The sequence below is a fragment of the Phlebotomus papatasi genome, chromosome 3 (assembly GCF_024763615.1).
Source record: "Phlebotomus papatasi isolate M1 chromosome 3, Ppap_2.1, whole genome shotgun sequence".
In the NCBI taxonomy this organism is placed as follows: Eukaryota; Metazoa; Arthropoda; class Insecta; order Diptera; family Psychodidae; genus Phlebotomus; species Phlebotomus papatasi.
In genome coordinates, this window is record NC_077224.1 from 36,208,365 (window position 1) to 36,222,809 (window position 14,445).

Sequence of the window (14,445 nt, forward strand, 5' to 3'; positions counted from 1 at the left end):
TAATCCTGAGATTTTTTCCACCAAAATGCTCGAAGAAGAATCTAAATTGAATTTCTGGATATTTCTTGAAAGAAACTACCCCCATTTTTTGGGGATTCTTGGGAAATCCCTCTGTTGGCAGTGAGCTAAAATGTACCCCCTATCTCTGAATGTATTGGTGCCAGGAGTGATTATACACCCTCACCACCAAAGAATATGTACAATCCCAGTAAGAAAGTCTTCAAATGGGTCTTCTCTTCGTACTGTCAATTTTTCCACCCAACATTTGTGAACACTCTCGAATCCACCAAAAAATATACCATCATTTTAGCTTCAATTCGTGTGCACAGTGAATGATAAACTCTTCCTAAATCTCTTCACAAAAATTTGCTATAGTCTCCCAATGTGCATCTTTATCCTTTTGACTATTTTAAGTGAGTATGAAAGGGAACTTTTGTACCCCCTCGACAAAAAAAAGTTATTTAGTGAAAATTCCATTGAACTTTATGGTTTTACCCCTAGTGACAAGGGGCCCCGCGGGTAGTGGAATTTTATGTGAATTGAGTTGGAAAAAAAAATATGAGAAATCTATCGCAATGAATTACTCTTACTCCCATCACTCAATCAATAATTTCTCTTTTTCCTTTTTTTTACACGCCTTTTGGTCTCAAAAATATCTTCTATGCTTTGAAATTTTCATGAGTCTATCACTCCCGCCCAAAACCAAAAAAATAGGGCAAGAAGTCATGAAGTGAAAAAAATAAATAAATAAAAAAAAAGTCTGATAAGGGAAAATCCACGGGGAATTTTCCTATATGGCAATTTTCATCACCCTTCTTCTGCGCTCTGTTTGTATTATCTCTTTCTTACATATTTGGCTTGTGACAATTGACTTGGATGGGTCCTTATATTAGGAGAAATAAGCGTAGGGGGTGAATATCTTCATAAAGACATTACACATTGCCTGCCAAGGAGCACTTGAGCACGATTTTGATGGGCTTGTGAACACAAATGATAGACAAATGAATGCAAATTTCGTGTACTCAGCCACCAAGCTAAATTGACAATAAAGTTTCGTCAATGATGATATCAATTGATGCCCATAAGTCCCATCAGGCTTAACATATCATTAACCAAAATTAAAATTAATTCAAACTATCACCCCAACCCCCATTCTGCCCCATACTATTAGTCACCCATGGAAAACTTCATCAATCGACCTCAATTCAATGGACGCAGGAAATTAATTACCCAAATTGTACTATATATGAAATACACTTGTATATCCCACCCACATCCCCCCCTTCTCAATTGATCTACTAGTAAACTTTCCCTTCAAATTTCTTGCAGGAAACCATCACACCTGAACAGCCGGAACCAAGAGCCAGGATTGAAAGCACAAGAAAAAAAAGAATGTAATAGAGAAAAGTGGAACACAGGGCAAAAAAGGAATATAACAGTGTGCACAGAATAGAGAGTGTTTCTTGATCAAGGGAAAAAAGGCCATCGAGACATGAAAAGCTAACAAAAACATTTTCTGCAAGTGGTGAAATGAAGCAATTAAACCCACCCACAGGGGATTACATTGAAAGTTACGATAAAAAAAGTCCGCGGCATTGTTTGTTATTTAAGAGCAAAAATTATAAAATTGTGTTAATGTTAGTGAGATTTTATCAAAAGTGTTAAAAGTTCACACTCGACTTTTTTTTTTAAACAAGAAAGAGAGAGAGAGTGATTCATTTTTAATGAAAAGTGCCCCCATTGCTTGTGAGTGGCTATTTTAAATTTGGATTCTTCCACATGGCATATTAGCAAAAGAGGATACCAACAGCTGAGTGAGTATAGAGCCAACATTTTTGGAGCCAGATATTTTCCATAATATAATAAACCTACATTTACATATAGTTGCAAAATTTAACTGAAAATTTATGACAAAACCCTTATGTTTTAATTTATTGCTCTCATAAACTTCGCACACACACACGTTTTTCAGCAAAGGCAAAAGATTTTTCATTCGACATACGTTCTGCCTGACCACCAGAAAATTGGATTTGGAATGTAAATTCTCGGGATGGTGGACTTTAATGAATTATTTTCCATTTGAATAAGTAATTGCTTTAATTAATCCAGTTAGAATTCTAAAGTAGATTAATTTCTTCATTCAGTAAAGATTTTATTAAATTTATAGTTAAGCTCTATATAAATTTTAGAATAATGATTCTTTACCCAGGAAGAGAATTTAAGCTTTATTAGAACAGAGAATCCCTATTTGGCACCTAAACAACACATTATTTCAGTATTGTGCTTTCCGTGTTTTCTAAACTAATTAAGTTATAATTAAAAATGCATATTGAATGTTGAGAAAGAAGATACACATTATACCAGATGATCTTTTTCCAAAAAAATATAAAATTAATATTGTTCAAAACGAAAAGATTATTTGGGAAGAATTAAAAACGTACTTTTTCAGTAGTTTTTAAAGGTTAGGGCACTTAGGGTCTAAAGAACACCTATTGCCATCCTATTTTATACCATTTGAGGTATGAAATTTAAAGATCTGTCCTTATAAGAAAAGGTAGATTTATGAAACAACATCATATTACTAAATCATATTAACTAAATATCAATATTTCGACGAAACTGCCAATAAATGTTCCCTGTCGAAGAAGTATTCATTCGACTCTATACTGAAAATTCTGAAATAGAATTCAATACATTTCAGAACATGGCTGTACTAATAAATGTTATTATAACAATATGTAAAATTAATGCGATAAAGTTTTTAATGCAATTTATCAAAATTAATCTAAAATTGTTCCAAAGTAAATTATATTTATTTCCAAAAATAAATCCCAAAACAATCAATCCCACAATTTTCAAAATGTGACCTTCAACTATTCTAAAATTAAATATGGTAAATTTTGTCAAATTTCATGAATTTCCGCTTAGTAGATGGGGACTGTTATGAAATTTCAAGAAATTTACCATCTCTTCTAAAATCTAAAATAGAGACCACATTCACGAGAGTAACCTGATACGTTTTTAACTGGTTACTGGTTAATATACTTCATATAAATAATTTTGCCTCACTACTGCTTATAAGAAAGGGACGTGTCTCGGATTAATACAAAATGGAATGTTGCACGAGATAATTAGTTTTGGCCATGGCTAAATTTCCGATTAACCAGGTAATCAACAAACGAAATAGGCAGTAATCAGTAACCCGTTGTGATTGAGTGAGTTCGAGAATTTGATCCCTGGCACAAGTATATTCAAATGCGCAAAAAATACAATTAAGATTATGAAATCAACTCTATTCCTTGGTTATTATAAATCTGTATTAAAATGTTTTATGACCAATCCCTTAGGTTTTTAGAAAATGTCTCTTAAAAGTCTCTTAAATGTCTCTTAAAAGATAAGATAAAAAAATAAGCAATATCTCCTACAATTAATAAATACTGAAATGATATACTGAAATACAAATAATAAGATTTAAATATAATAAAGCAGATCACCTTACTGAAATTCACTTAATTAAGCACACAAATGTCCAAAAATTATCGAAAAAGATTCACAATACAGTTTTGGACATGTGCATTCACAGTACAACTCAATTAGATAAATAAAATAATTTGACCGAGTCTGAATCATAAGATTTCACTTTGAGTTGAAATACTGCAAAATTGAGAGGTGTATTATAAAAGTGGAGCCCTATCCCACTTCTGAGATGTTTTTTTATCGTAGCATCATAATATTTATACTAAAAAAATATAGGAGACCAGAGTACAATTAGCTAGAAGTAGAATTAGGCAGTGGGTTTTTCTAATTTACCTTAAAATGTACATTCAGCGAACTAATATTTAATAAATGTAGGAATGCACTCCTATAGGGTAAGTGTGCCAAATTCCGGCCAGCTTGCAATTCCGGCCACATTTTTGGTTCCTCGAATTTCTATGAATTTTTAGTTTTTACATACTCTAGAGATTATACAATGCAAAATAATAACAAAAAATGTAGCTTCGACAAACGAGATGACGTGAAAAAGATATTGGAAGAATTCCGGAAGGGCAAGAAACTATGAGAATGAAGGTGGCCGAAATAGGACAAAAAAGCTATGTCTACATTTTTATTCATTTTAAAATGTATTAAGATTTTTTTTTAAAGTAAATAAAGACGATAAACTATCTACAAGGTTCTAAGCAACACTCCTAAAGTAGAAGGAATGAAAAAAATCAATTTCTATTAAAGATATTGCATTTCCAACTTGAGACTTTGGCGCTTGCATGCAACTATGCCGAAATTGGCACACTTACCCACTTATCTGATCCTATTAAGAGCATTTTTTTATGAAATGGGTATAAAATTGTAATTTTGATGTTAAAGTTTTTGACCCAGTATTTGGACTTCTAAGTTGCTAATCCAGATATTATAGTTTGACCTTGTTTCTGGTTTAATAAAGTTAATTAAGAGATATTTTTCATTTGGACAAGAAGTATCTACTCTTTTACGTAAGATGATACACACTGAAACAACTTTCGTAAAAAAATTAAAAAATTAAATTTGGTATGCCAGGTTTAAAATTTCGACTAGAAAACTGATGGCATTTATCCAATTTGTTTTATTTTTTCATCATCCTCTCTAGAAAAAGTTAAGGATTTTAGAGCTTTGAACTAAACGGTTTTATACATACAATACCTTAGTTAATACTATTTATAAAACATAAAAATATTAGACAAACTTTGTCATCTTTTCACAATTTAGACGAGAAGAAAAAGCTTCATTTCCTGGCTAAATATACCCCGGTTTCCCCTAATAGTCATTTTAGCACAAATTAAGTGAATCGAAGAATTACAAAAAGAAATGCTAATAAATTAGTGGAAATATTTTTAGAAAACTATCCTTACAATCACTTGGACATATAATAAGAACAATATTTGCAAAAGACATTGCATGTAACTTGTACTAAATCTCAAACAGTTTGAAAAAGGGAGGAACGGAAATACATTTTTGTTCAGTAAAGTATCATATTCATCAGTAAAAAGTGAAATTGATCAGCAAAATCAAAACATTCAGTATAGTCCATATTTGGTTCCGGATTTGACACTTGGGTCGCACTATAGTCCATGTCATTTTTTAAAATTATTATCAACGACTTTTAGTATTGAAATTGCTCGACGGCTTCTACTTTCTTTGCGATTATGGTACTTGTCCTCGTTCTCTTCAAGGTCCTCACAACTACTCAATTAAGTTTGCCAAAAATATTAAAATAATTATGACAACATTCCATGTCACGTACAAAAAAACTTAACCTAACTTAAAATCAGTGTTTTGAAATCAACGGTCGATAAATTGTGGACTATAGAGCGATGGCCTATAGCGGGGTTCTACTGTAATTTTTAGTTAGTAAATTGTCCATTTCGATCAGTAAAAAGCTGGTAAAGTCATCAGTAATTCTTTTAAATTAAACTAAAAATGCCAAGATGGTTCATAAAACTTCTTCATTTCCCCTTTACCAAGAATATGTAACTCTTTTTGGGATTTTTTGATTGTCTCTAATTTGTCGCGACCAAAAAAAGTGCTAATAAGTTTGCTTTTTTTATTCAACCCAAAGGGAGATGAATAAATAAGGAAAAATACATTTCCCATTGTGATAGCACTATACGTCATGAACTATTTTTAAGATCATGAAATATTCCAATTAGAATAATTAAGCAAAACTCTAAAATACTTTTAGCGAAAATATATCACAATGTTCATTTATAAAATCAATTAATTTCAACAGTTTCTTCCACAAGTCTGAAGAAATTTAAAGATTTTAGTGGTTAAATTAAAGATTTGATGTTTTGAGTTAAAGCTCAGTGAAAGAGCTTTAACATTCATGATTCATTTTAATTATTCTGAATTTCATTGCATTCTTGGTGAGAGATTAAAAGAAGTTTGGCACTTAAAATATTAATATATTAATGAGTTGAAAGTTGAAATAACCCTTCTTTAGGTATATACTTCTTGCACGTATAAATCCTGTGTAAAGTGCTTTTCAAAATTGAATTTTGCCTCAGTAAAAACTTATTTAATGCTGTGATCTGCGGTGGTTGTGATTTAATTTATCAAAAATAAGAAACTTTTCTGTAAAAGCATAAACTTCTCGTTGAACCACTTTGAAGGGAATTTCTGAGAATCATAAGGACAAAAACCTCAATTGTGCTATAAATTATGAAAGTTTTCAGGTGAATTGAGAGAAAGTTCCCTCATAATTCTGTGGAAAAACATTTTCCTATCCTTATGTAATGCGTGATTATGATATAGATATAGATAGACAATCAGGTGATGTTGAATTATTTGTTGGAATAAGTGACTTCTAGTGAAACCATCCTATTCTCGCTATGGAAGATACTAAATAATTAAATTTTATGGCTATTGTTTTCTCAAATTATCTGAGGAATTGCAAATTCACCTTACGTGACCAAATAGCGAAAAAGCACGAGTATACTTGTTGATTTTCAACAGAATTGTTCTGGGATTTGCACTTTTATTGATTTGCAAATATACAAGACAGAAGGAGCATTATACATTTTAAGCTAGTTTTTTTTTTGTTGGCCACCTTGAACCGGAAAAGCAGTGGCAGTTGTGAATTGTGAATGAGAATTGACCGGATATTCACAATATCATGAATAATTCACCTGTGTCTCCGGATGGGCTTTTTTCTACATAGCTCTTTTTTTAGTTCACTAAATGGTTGAGGATGGATATATAAAAAAAATAAAGCTTATCCTGCGAGCTCTTTAGCAAAATTGCTGCTATATTATTATTTTTTCTTTACAAGGAATAGGCCATTTTAGTGAAATGTCCTTTTGTTTCCATCCCAAACATTGTGTGGGTTACGTTAGTGCTGAATGGGCAAATTGTGGTTTAATTGCAGTGAAATTTTCTCTTGGGGCATATCATGGGGCAAAAGTGAAACAGGTGAGAAATCAGGTGGAATAGCGAAACAAGGATACCTTCCTTTCTCCAGCAAGTGTGGGTGGACTTGCTTGGAATCCTCTCGTGAGTGGCAGATGGCACTAGGAGTCACTCAGTGGCTTTTCATTGGTTGGATTTTATTAGAGTCTCCCCAATTCATATATGGATAGTTGAAGAGAAAACTTTCACATTATAGTTTTCAGTGTAACTTACTCCTTCAAACCGCTCACAAAGTTTCCCAAATCGCTCGGTTCAAAATATATTTGTTTTATTTTTTCTAAAACCCATTTTTGCTCCATATTTGAGTTATTTTTTTTCTAAAATTTTTCCAAACTTCTTCCTCAACCAAAAAAAAAAAATAAATCCAAATAAAATGACAAGACAGATATTTTGCATAATATAGCAAAACATTCTACCGCAAAAGTTCAGTTTCTGTTCACCACAATAAAAAAGAAACATTGTATAAATTCTTTCTAAAAAAAAAAATTGTGTGAATGTGTCTTTTTACTACACAAAAATACCCCTCTGCCAAGTGAAATAGCACACAATAGGATAATAAAAATATTAATAAAAAGTTATCATATGTACTAAAAGTTTTCCAAATGCATTATGCGAAAAAAAGTGAATAGGAAAGTGGTCGATGACGTGCAAAAGTGCAATGATAATTTCAAAAAAAAAAAAATGTCTGTGATGATTTTAAAACGACGTGTTAAATATTGTGCAATGATGCAGAAAAAATCGGAATATCTATTAAAACAAGTGTGAATAATTGTAAAAAGTCCAAGGATTTCATTATGATCTAAAAGCAAAAAGCCCAGAGAGAGCTTCTGAAGCTCTTTTTCACCACCTTCTATTATAATTCTCAAATTCAGCTCCAAAAGTAGTTTTAATTGACTTTTTTTGGGACCAGAAAAAAACACCACTTAACAAATATTTAGAGTGTTTCATTTAGAAATTGATTAGAAGTAAAATTGAGCAAAATTATCATCATTTTGAAAATATAACGCAGCATTTTCCTGAGTCACTAATCTATAGACATCATTTAGCTAATGAGAATGATTAATGCGGTGAGAAAATGTGGAGGAAAAATGACATGAAATTCACACAGAGATTTTTAGGGAGGGTTTATACTTCTTTTTTATTGTAGAAAAAAAAGGTCAAAAGAAAATAGTTAAACTAATATATTCTCCTACCTTTGACTCTTTTGGTTAAATTTATTTATGCATTGTGCTGTGAAGAAAAAATCAATATCTTGTGATTTTCTACCATTTTTGGCCACTCAAATGAAAATAGCAGTCAAAATCTCTATAAATATAAAAGTTTGCTTCGAAAGCTAACGATTTCTCACCTGTCTTCCCCAAAGGATTGTCCATACATTTAAAATTAGTTCTTCCTGGGAAAATTGCAGTTTGTGGAAATCCCCATATGCCTCCGCACATATCAAAGTCAGACTTTTGAAAAGAGCCACTAGATAATTGTTTTCTATTTATGAGGAAATCCCGAGGAAATACTAAAATTAAATTTCGTGTTTTCAGTGAGTTTTAATCCGGGCAAACAGACAACTTTTATTACTTGTGGGAATTTTCATCGCAATATAATCCATGCCCTCAATATAGTGTACTTTATGGTTAATTATGTACCTTCCAATTTCAGCCCCATATTCTGCTCCTTACCATTCCCTCTAACATGACATTTTGTCACTGATGAATGATGAGATTACCATGTGAAGGAGGTAACTCAAACACACAGGGTGGAACACCCCAAATGCACTCCATCGAGATGAATTGCATATGCCGGGAAATATGAATGCAAATGAGTGCAAATTGCCAGTATTCAATTGCATAAATAGTACTTGTATTGTGATTTCAAAGTAACCCCCCCCCCCTCAACAAAAACATAATTGACGTCATACATGTCCAAATGAATCCCCTGGAAAACCCCCTAATCATTGTCAACCACTAAAGTGCCCTCCCACACTTCCACATCACTTTAGTCGCAGTCAATTTTGAAATTTGCACAATGAGGTCATACTAGCAATTTTTAATATTTCTCGTCATTATTCAATGGGCATTCTAGCCCATTATAACTCTAGGGGTGGTTCGGTTTGACGTGATTTCCCAATTTGAGTGATTGGAAAAAAAAGGTGAATTTTCAATGCTGTAATCAAAATCCCAAGAGGCAAATCACTATTCAATCTCAGAGATTACATCCTTCATGAATTAACTATATGGACTTGTATTGAGAGTGAATGGCATGATGCCGCATTGAAAATCAATGCAGATTTTCCAAGGGAAATACAGAAGATTTTTTCTTCCAAATAAAAATTCTTTCACGCTCGAAAGAAGATATTTGTGTTTACATCTGTTTAGGCATGCTTGATATTCTATTGGAACTTCCAGTTACATGTTGAACTTCCATCTTTGAGAAAGAAATGTAAAAAATTTAAAATGGTTTTATCCTTAACTTCGATACACATTGACATAGAACTCATATGATATTTTGGATTAGCATAGCAATCTGTCAAACATTCTATAGAATATATTCTTCGTGACATGATATACCCCTCAATTCTGAAATAAATCTTTAAGTATTAAATCTTTAAACTGATTTTTAAAAGGAGATCTGCATTCTCAAATAAGGTCTTCAATTTTAAAATGTCAAATATCTTTCAGGCTGAATTATAAAACCGAAACTTAACAATTTTCCGCGATTTTTTTGTGTTTTTGAATGAAGAGAAAAAGACCAAGCTTAATGACATTTACGGCATATGCTTATACATATTTCAAGTGTTGAAATTAATTTTTTCGAAAGAAAAAGTCAGACTAATGAGTAGTTTACTGAAGTGCCACGTCGCAGCACTCCCTAATTGGCTTGTAATTCGTGTCTAAGAAAAATAATCCAAAAAGGTTTTCAATTTTATAGTGAAACACGTACGAATCGCTTTTGAATTTTTTATGGATTTTTGGATTGTTTATCTATCGATATAAACAATAAAAAATATAGACCGTGATTCAGGCTTCCTGGGCTTCACCCTTAAGGGGGTTCCCGTAATTAAGAGATTAAAAGAGATCTATATTAGGTGTAATTCCTTCTAATCACACCTATTGTAATCCTCGGATTTTCTAAAAGTGCTCAGATCGAGCTGAAATTCACAGGGTATATGTTTTGAACACCCCTGATGCCGAAAATCATAAGCCGCCAATTTCGGGTCCGGCCGGCCGTCCGGCCGTCCGTAATACGCAATATCTCTGGTTTTTTTGTGCAGATATCCCATCAATTTGGGAGTGCTGCGATGCAGCGCTCCAGTGAACTATTCATTTGCCCACCATTTTGTATTTTATTTTTATTTTTGAAAAAGAATATTTTAGCACTATAAATATGTATTACCATATACTAAAGATTTGAAGATTGGTTACGTCTTTGTTTTTAAAAAAAATTTGCGAAAATCAGCTCGTTTTTAGCTTCCTAATTAGGGAAACCCCTTTAAGCAGAAAGTGATAAACTTTACAATATTGAAGTTGAAATGAAAATGTCAAACTAAAGACTTTTTAACTTTTAAGATGATCGGGACGATTTAAAAACTTTTGAACGTTAGAAAATTTCGATGCAAGATTGAATGAGGGGAACACATCATTAACCCTTAAAAGAAATTTTTACATTGTTTTTTTTTCTCTTTAGTGTTGTCTAGAACTGAACATGAAAATATAAAAAAAATCCAGAAAACTATTTTTTCCAAAATCTAACGACCTGAAATTCTACACAGAACATGGTCAACATATTAAAAAAATGATATATACAGTAGAGTCTCGCTATAGGCCATATCTCTATAGTCCACAATTTATCGACCGTTGATTTCAAAACACTGATTTTATGTTAGAGGTTATGTTTTTTGTACGCAACAAGCATAATTATTTTAATATTTTTGGCAAACTTTATTAAGTAGTTGTGATAATTGTGATCCATAATGAAGAGAGCAAGGACAAGTACCACAATCGCAAAGAAAGTGGAAGCCGTCGAGCAATTTCAATACTAAAAGTCGTTGATAATTTAAAAAAACGACATGGACTATAGTGCGACCCAAGTGTCAAATCCGAAACCAAATATGGACTATAACGAGACTCTACTGTAATATTTTTTTCAATCCGAAAAAATAACGCTGCTATAAAAATGAAACCTTCAGTGTCTTTTTTAAAAACTTTTCCAAAGTGTTTCTACAATTTTAATTTATTCTTGGTAATTCTGAGATGTCCTACAATGTAATAAAATAATTTTGGTTTCGCAGGAGTTTTATAATCTCATTTTTTGTTATATTTCAACTATTACAAGTTTTATTACAAATTTATGAAAGTTATGAGAAGTCTCACAACTTCACCCCAAAGTTTTATGGGAATGACAAATGAGTTTAACCAGTTTAACCGCTATTCTAATACGTGTTCTGAAGAAAGTTAGTCCTTTTGCAGGAGTGGCGAAAAGTTCAAATTATACACAAGACTTAGGGAAATTCTGTATAATACAAATTTCTTGACATCGCGATGTATTATTCACTGACAAACAATTATAGACAAACTGAGAATTAAAATATTAGATTAAACGTACGGTATGATGCTTCTTTATTTTAAACTGACAACTTGTAGATCACGTGAACGCGCTGATCTTATTAGATCAAATTGGCTTAAATATTTTATTGCTCAAATTCCAGAGGAAGAGTTGTATATAACAATAATCTCTCGATTTTGAGTTATACACCCAGCGAAATTTAATTAAGAAACTTGCATAAAGTGGGTGGTATGGGTCGTGTATAGATCCGATCAGCCTAATTTTTTGTACAATATAGGGTAAGTGTGCCAAATTTCAGCATAGTTGCAAATAAGCAAAGAAGCCCTAAGTTTAAAATGCAATATTTTTAATACGTATTGAAATTTCTTGTTACTTCCTTTTCGGGAGGATTGTATGGAACCTTGAAAACTAGTTTATCATATTTGTTCTTTTTTTTTTTAAATCAGTTCCTAAAATATTGAAAAATTAAAAAAAATATAGACATTGCTTTCGGTAGTATTCCGGCCACTTTGAGTGTAATACCCGTAATACCGGTCATCTTGTTTGTGACCACCTTTTGTGATGCAACGGATAGAAAATTTCAAATTTCATACGGAACGAGTTTAAAAATATTTACTTTAATACGATTAAAAGATTCGAAGATTAAATCCATAATTGTAATTGCTTGAAAAAACCTAGGATGAAAATTTAAAAACATATTTTTTTTTATTCTATGCGGTCGTCTTTATTCAGAATAACACACTAGAAGTGATTTGCTATGCTCACATATTATATTGTAAAGTGACTCTCCAGTAATTTCCTTCCACACCCGTTTTATGGCAGTTTAAGCGCTAAGCTTGGATTGTGTTGACAGCAGCCTCAAAAATTTAACTGTATAGTATAGTATCACCCACAGGTTTTTCTAATGGATTTAAACCCTAACAAGGCGCTGTCTGGTTAAGAACCTTCAATTTCTTCTCATAGAACCATTATAAAACGCGTTGTTTTGTTAAAAGATCACATCTTCAATGAGCTAGGTCTGAATGAAAGGGGGCAGTAAGGTCTTTAGAAGATTCTGATACTTCTCTATTAACTTTCTAGTGGAAATCCAGATTTTGGGTATCTTGCTGTAGTAATAAAAGTCCGCCTATATCATGATACTTTCATCGTCAAAATTCCTGCTCGTCAATAACTGACTTTTCTGCCACTAGTGATGCCAATATTTTACTAGTTCACCAAAACTAATTAATAAAAAAAAACCGTTTAAATCCATTAGAATCATTATCATAGAAAAAGTTGTTATACAGACCTATATTGTACAAAAAAAAATTATGCTGATTGGATCTACACACGACCCACACCATCCACTTTATGCAAGTTTCTTAATTAAATTTCTTTCGGTGTATATATTTCGACTCCTTATCCCCCAGAGGTCGTAATTTGATAGAATTTTCGAAATCTGAAGTTTCGAGTTGTTTGATGTCACGCTCTTTGACCGTCTGTCCGTCTGGACATCCGGCCATTACCACCCCTAGAGTCAAAATGATAGAGATAGAGACTTGGGACCTTCGAGGAACCCCCCATAAGGCGACCCTGGGATTATTAATATGCTCCTCATTTTTCCCCAAAACCATGTTCTTTGAGATTGCTCGAAAATGCATTGTAAGATTTTTTTTATTTTTGGATATGTTTCTGAGAATATCCAGGCGGACATTTTGTCCTTATACGAAAACCTCGTTAAATCATTCCTAATAACGGTTTTTTAAAGTCAAAGTAATTTTTCGCAGAAAACAATTTTTTTATACTCTTGAAACTATTTTGGGGGATCTTTTTAATGATTTATGAATTGGTTCAAATCGGTTGAGCACCGGTAAACGGTAAATGATGCGAAAGTACTTTCGAAGTATAGCACCTAAGTCACGAGTTTAAGCATTTCGCTAAGCCTGGGACGTTTTGCTACCCCATTTTTTAGAAGAATGTTTATTGTTCTTTTAAAAAATGTACAACATGCATTAATGCAGATACAATAGTAAGTGATAGAATCGATATGTTACAGACAGTAAATCATTATGTTAATGTGTTTCTATAAAACAAATTCTTTAAATTCATTAGAGAGATTTTTTGAATAGAAAATGAAGATAGGGAGAAGTGGAGTATCTTTGAATTGTATCACCTTTGAAGCCCTTTCAACGAATTATGAAGCTAAATTGCATTATAGAGCTCAGTTTTATTAAAAATGGAAGAAAAAAGATTTATTTCGAAGGTGTTACAATTCAAAAGTACCACAATTTTATCTTTTAGGGCAGAATCACATTGACCAGCAAAATGCTCACCGTCACCGTCAAAGCCTCACTGTATTTCGTTAATTTACGTATTTTCATTGCAACTCTTACGCAAATTCTCAATTACCGTACCTCATCATATACTCTGGAGACACTAGATGAAAATAATATAAGAAAATTGAATAAAACGGAAAAACGATGAACAGTGAGCGAAAAAACTGAACGATTAATTTCTCGTACAGTTTTTTTGCTCACCGTTTATCGTATTTTCGATTTATTTCTTTAATTTTCTTATATTATTTTCACCTGGTGCCACCGGAGTATGAGATAAGGTAATACGTTAATTGAGAATTTGCGTAAGAATCGCAATGAAAATACGTAAATTAACGAAATAGGGTGAGGCTTAGACGGTGAGCATTTTATTGCCAATGTAATTTTGCCCTTAATCAGAATTAAATATTATACATTTGTAATTAAATATTTAATCACAAAATATTTAAGTCGTATCGCATTTTCTGATTGGCTAGAGACTGAAAGGATTTAAGTTACTCAAAAGTATTACCCAATAAGAGACAACAATGGGACTGCTAAAGTATTAAATGGCATTAAATGTTTAATTACTTGTGGATTATATTTTACAAAGCTTTAAAGCTTGATTGTCTAAAACATTTTCTCAAAACTGCCCGTT

General features: G+C 32.2%; 1 protein-coding gene across 3 annotated transcripts in view; it reads left to right on the plus strand.

Moving 5' to 3' along the window:
• LOC129805495 (uncharacterized) overlaps positions 1-14,445 on the plus strand; it is a 55,488-nt gene that overhangs the window by 7,607 nt on the left and 33,436 nt on the right. For 2 of the 3 annotated variants that reach the window (XM_055853448.1, XM_055853451.1), the window contains exons 1-2: positions 191-413; positions 1,330-1,814. The gene's annotated coding sequence lies outside the window, so the exon portion shown is untranslated. Of the gene's footprint in view, positions 1-190; positions 414-1,329; positions 1,815-14,445 lie in introns of those variants that run through there. The other variant, XM_055853449.1, reaches the window with a different exon arrangement.